The sequence below is a fragment of the Centruroides sculpturatus genome, unplaced genomic scaffold (assembly GCF_000671375.1).
Source record: "Centruroides sculpturatus isolate CEXI.00-Female unplaced genomic scaffold, Cexi_2.0 scaffold1375, whole genome shotgun sequence".
NCBI lineage: Eukaryota > Metazoa > Arthropoda > Arachnida > Scorpiones > Buthidae > Centruroides > Centruroides sculpturatus.
In genome coordinates this window covers 27,790-33,260 of record NW_019385647.1, presented here as the reverse complement: position 1 = coordinate 33,260, position 5,471 = coordinate 27,790, and positions in this window count along the sequence as shown.

The following is a 5,471-nucleotide window of genomic DNA, read 5'->3' as shown; positions in this document are numbered from 1 at the left end:
GCCTCTGCTATTAAGTCTGCAGAGAGACCTATGTATCTCCTGTTGTGTTTGAGTATGTTGAGGGCTGTCCTGCTATCCGTGTGAATGCGGATATTGCCTTTGTATTTATGGTAATTGTCCTTGATGTGGTGGATGGCTTTGAGTAGCGCCCATAACTCTGCTTGTACATTCGTACAGTGGGCTGCCATTTTGTAGTATGCCTGGTAGTGGGTTTTATTGTTATTGTCCATTATAACCACTCCAGCGCCAGTTCCTTCATCACGCCTGGAACCGTCAGTGTAAATGTTCCAAGCCGCTGTTGTTTGGTTTTCCTCTTGGTCCATACTGACGGTATACTCATTTACCTTGTGTGGGTGGTTTGAGTCTACTTTGTTTTGGTTTGTTCCATCCAGTCCAAATTTTTGGATATTGGTCGTGATATTTGCCATACTTTTAGTTATCCTGTCATTGGCCTGGTTGTAATTTTTGATGTTGTTTAGCCAGGGAAACTGTCCCCTTGAAGCGAACCAATACCAGGCAATGGTTTTTGCCTGGATATGGATTGGTGTAATTCCGGCCAAAACCAAGAGAGCACTGGTTGGGGCAGTGCGGTAGGAACGACATATTTGGATTGCAAATCTTCGTTGTATGGAGAGTAACTGCCTTCTAACATGGATGTTGTAAACTGCCTCGTACCAAACTGGAACAGCGTAAAGGAGAGCCGGCTCCATGGCGGCTTTGTATATTGTTTTAGTATTTTTGTAGTTTAGCCCCCAGTAGTTACCCGTTATCCATTTTAAGATGTTGGCCTTTTGTGTCAAGTGCTGGCAGATTTGTTTCACATGATGGTGCCAGTTTAGTTTTTCATCCAGGTATACTCCCAGGTATTTTAGCTCGCTGATAACGTTGACCTTGTTTTCTGCTATATATATACTTGGCGCCCTCTGTAGTCTACTCCTCTTGTTGCGCCTCGTGCAGACTAGAGCCCGGCACTTCTCGTAATTAATCGGGAGCTTGTTCTTTTTACTCCACTCATATATGACATTTAGTTGTGTGTTTGTGTTTTCCGCCAGTTTATGACTGTTTTTGTGGGCTATCATCAGTAACAAGTCGTCTGCAAAGGCCTGGATGGCGGTTTTCTCGGTATTGCTGAATGAGTTCAGGAGATCATCGAACACAAGGTTCCACAGGCCAGGCCCACACCTGGAACCCTGCGGGCAACCTCTGTTGATTTCTTTATGGATGCTGATATTATTCGATTGAAAGTTCACTCTTCTGTTTGATAGGTAGCCGTTGGTGAGTTTTGTAATATTCATTGGGCGGTTGTTGTCTCTAAGTCTAGTTAGGATGCTCGGCCACCAAAGATGGTCAAATGCTTTCTTGTAGTCAATGCTTACTAGTAGAGCGTGGTTGTTTTGGTCCCAAGCCTTGTGGATGAACGATTTTACGTTCAGCACCGCATCCGTGGTAGATTTGCCCTGCCTAAAACCGTATTGGTTTGGGCTTTGGAGGTTATTTCTGTGTAAGTGCCAATTTATTCGTCCAATTAGAAGGCCGTCCAGTGCCTTCCCCAATAGTGGGAGGAGGCTGATAGGCCTGTAGTGATTTGGACTGGTTGGAGTGGCTTCTTTTGGGATTAATTTAATATTCCCCTCTTTCCATTTGGTTGGGAATAGGCCTTTCTCCAAGCATGTATTATACAGGTGAACTAAAGCCATCGGAATTTCTTTAAACACCTCCTTTGCCATTTCTGGCGTTATGCCGTCCAGTCCAGGGGACTTTCTGTTAGTGAGGGACATTACCGCTTTTTCAACCTCCCTGAAGGAGAACATTTTATCGTTTGTGTTAATCGGGAAGTCCGTACACTCCTTGCGGATATTGCTGTGAATTGGCGAGTCGTCTTCAATGCGATCTTTTGGGAAATGGAAGTTTAGTATCTCATTTACGTTGGTTATAATGTCGGGGATGCCGTCTTTGTTGGTTTGGTTGGTGAGAAGGATGTCAGGCAGGTTTAATTTATGCCTCTTTTTATATAACAAGTAGTAGGGTGTGTCCCACGGTCCTTTTGTACTATTCTTACTACAAAATGTTTTCCAGGCTTTTGTCCTGGTCCTGTTTATCTGTTTTTTATAGTTCTTGATGGCTAATCTATAGTTGATACGTATTGTGTTCCTTTCCTGTTCACTTTTGGATCTGTTTAGTTTCCTCCTAAGTTTGTTAGTCTTTTTTTTTAAAGTTGTAAGCTCCTCTGTCCACCAATAGGTTTCCCTTTTGTTTATTCTTTTAGTAGTGGTAGCCTGCTTTGCTGCGAATTGAATTGCACTTGTGATGTTATTAACGTAGTTGTCCAGGTCTTCCTGGGTGTTTACTGGGATGAAGTTGAATTTCCTCCATTGTTGCTCAAAGAGCTCCCGGAACAGTTCCCAGTTTGTCCTTTTGGCTAGGTAACTATTTGAATTGAGGGGGGTGGTAATATCCGATATATGTGTGGCTATGTATCGATGATCGCTGGCAGACGGTATTAGTAGTGTCTCGCAGTTGGTGATCCGTTGACTGAGGTCGTTGGATACGATGCAAACATCTGTCCATCCTTCTGCGTGCGGTGTATGGAATGTCGGGTGTGTTGACATGTTCGTTGATACTAAGTCATGGCCGTCCATTAAGTCTGCGACCAGCCTTCCCCTTCTATCCTCCTGTTTATGATTCCATATCGCCGATTTGGCGTTAAGGTCACCCGATATTATGATGTGATTACTATTTATTTTCTTGATGTCGTTTGTCAGTTCGTTCACACAACCCTCATCGTTATCATCTGGAGAGAAGTAGGCACTTATTATGTAGATGGGTCTAGGCTGTTGCATGATTGCAACACATATTCTTTCTGTGCAGAGTTGTGGGATGAAAGCAATATCCAAGTCTGGGTTGCAGACTATTATTCCACACTTCGGTCTGTTTTTAGTTTGGCCTGTAAGGACCTGCCACTTACCAAACCTAACAATCTTGTTGTCTATAGCAGTGGTCCCCAACCCCCGGGCCGCGGACCGGTACCGGTCCGTGGATCAAACGGTACCGGGCCGCCCAAGGAACATTAAATTATTTCCATTTTATTTACTATGGTGTATTTCCTCGGGTTTGTGCGACTTTTAATGGACGACGGAACAACAGAATAAATTGGACATAAGAAACACACTTCAGGTGTCATTGTCTCCTATTACCCCCAGAGGGAACCGTCTCATTGCAATGAAGCAAGCTCAGGGTTCTCATTGATTTAGCGTTCTAGTGAGTTAAAATGTTAAATCACATTATATTCATTTTTTGATGTAACTGTATTTTATTTTGAAGGCATGTTTAAATACAATTAAATTAAAATTATTAAATTAAATCAATCTAAAATATAAACAATCAACGTCCCCCCTCAGTGGGCCGCGGTAAAATTATCAAACTTTGACCGGTCCGCGGCGATGAAAAGGTTGGGGACCGCTGCCGTAGACCATGACATCGAGATATGTCGGTGTTGTATCAGGGTGTTTCTTATTTGGGGAGTAACTGAGAGAACTGCATTTCTACAGTTTTCCCTTATCCTTCCGTGGCTAAGTATTGTACTTATTCTACAGGATGTGATAACTTCTTCCCGATCAACACTTCCCCAAATCTTATTCTGTTCAGCCATTATTTTAATGATGTCACTTTCCTCGATGTAGTTTGGTACGTTGAGGAGAATGACTCGCGGTCTTCTCCCCTCGGATATTTTGCAGCTTACAGTGTTTTGTAATTCCGGGATGGCATCTATGGCCTCTTTTAATTTCTTTCCGTCTTGTTCATTACCAACCCTGACGCACACTCCATTTGCCTTAACCTTACGGATTGCCTTAACTTTAATTTGCAATTGTTCCGGACGTACTTCCTCAAGGATCTTTGTTGTGACTTCGTCCATGTTGGTTTGTTCTTCCTCGCTAGTAACTTTGGGGTACAGGAGAACAGCATGTGTACCTCCGGCCCCCTCGGATTGCACTTTCGTGCGAAGAGAAGCGTTAATCGTTTTCGTGGCGTGACTTGGCCTAGTGTCTATGTTTACACTGGCGGCCTGAGCATAAGTTTTAACAGTGGTTGTAGGTGCCTGTTCCGGTTGAGTCGCCCGGATAGTTTTCTGTTCGCGTAATACACCGTACATCTGGCTTACGCAACAATGCAGTTGCAATGCCAAGTCCTTCACTTCTTTGCGTTCTTTCGTGTTTAGCGAGGGTTTGTGTTTAGCTGGTAAAAGGTCCATCAGACGTTTGAGGTGCCGATTAGCTTTCTTTAGGATGCTGTCCTCTAATGTGTGGACTGCCATTATTGAGTTGTCCGAAGGATCCGACTCCTGAATGGATTCGGTAAGATCCATGACCGTAAGATAAAATAATAGGCAAAGTCCAAAAACCTTCCAACGCTCTATTGCAGGTTTTCCTGACTGGCGCTTTATGTGTGTCTCAGTGACACACTCACAGAGTTCTCCTGGTGACGCTCTATGTTAGTCCACCGCATAAGGTGAGACCGATTCCACTCAGAAAGGTACAATTCAAGAGTAATTACCTTACAAGAGGGATCTTTTCTTGTAAGATGTTGAAGAATATCCTTGTTGATATTCCTGCGAAGTCTCGTTGATATTAATCCAGTATGGCGCACAAGGTTCAGTCAAAAGTTCGATGACACCAACAGTCACTATGTCTTCAGTCAATAAGGGTGGAGGCAGTATCCACAGAGGCCAAACTAGTTTGGCCGGTGTATCCACTGGCTTAGCTGGGGACTGGTTTGTTGTATCAGCAGGTCCCCCTCCAAACAAAAAGCAGACAAAAAGATTAACCCTGTCTTCTTCCTTCTGTGATGTTGGGGAAGCCAAGATGGCTGGCACCAAAACCCAAAACTTTGACAATTAAAATTGTCAAAAAAGATAGGCTTAGCTATGTTAAGCCTAATGCTACCACTAAACCTAAACTAACCCTACTTCCCTATCTTTTAACATAGGAGTTAGCTAGCTAGGCCTAAATTTAGGCTTAACGCCTTAAAACGTACAAAAATACCCTGATAGGAGCACAGTAAAACACAACTTACCTTACTGGTGTCCCAACTCAGACCCCACTCACTCCACAGCATGCTCAAGCAGAAGTATGTGTAACTTATATATAAAGTGCTAAAGAAAACTAAGTTCGTTTTTCTTGATTATATTTGAGTGTTGCACTTTAGTATTTTACAGATAGTACACTCACATGCTGTACTACCTCTACACCAATGATCATCAAAATCTGTTTCCCCAAAGCCGTAGGGTCTCCTTGTAAGTTAGCTTACAAGTTTGATCTAAGTTCATTTTGTTTTAGTTTTTAACTCAATTCAAAGCATTCTTTTTGTTGTTATTGTTATTGAATGCAGTTTCCAGCAAACTTTAATAAATTTTTTCTATTTGTGAAAATTTCTATATAATTCAAAGGTTTTTTAATATATATCACTTACCAAAC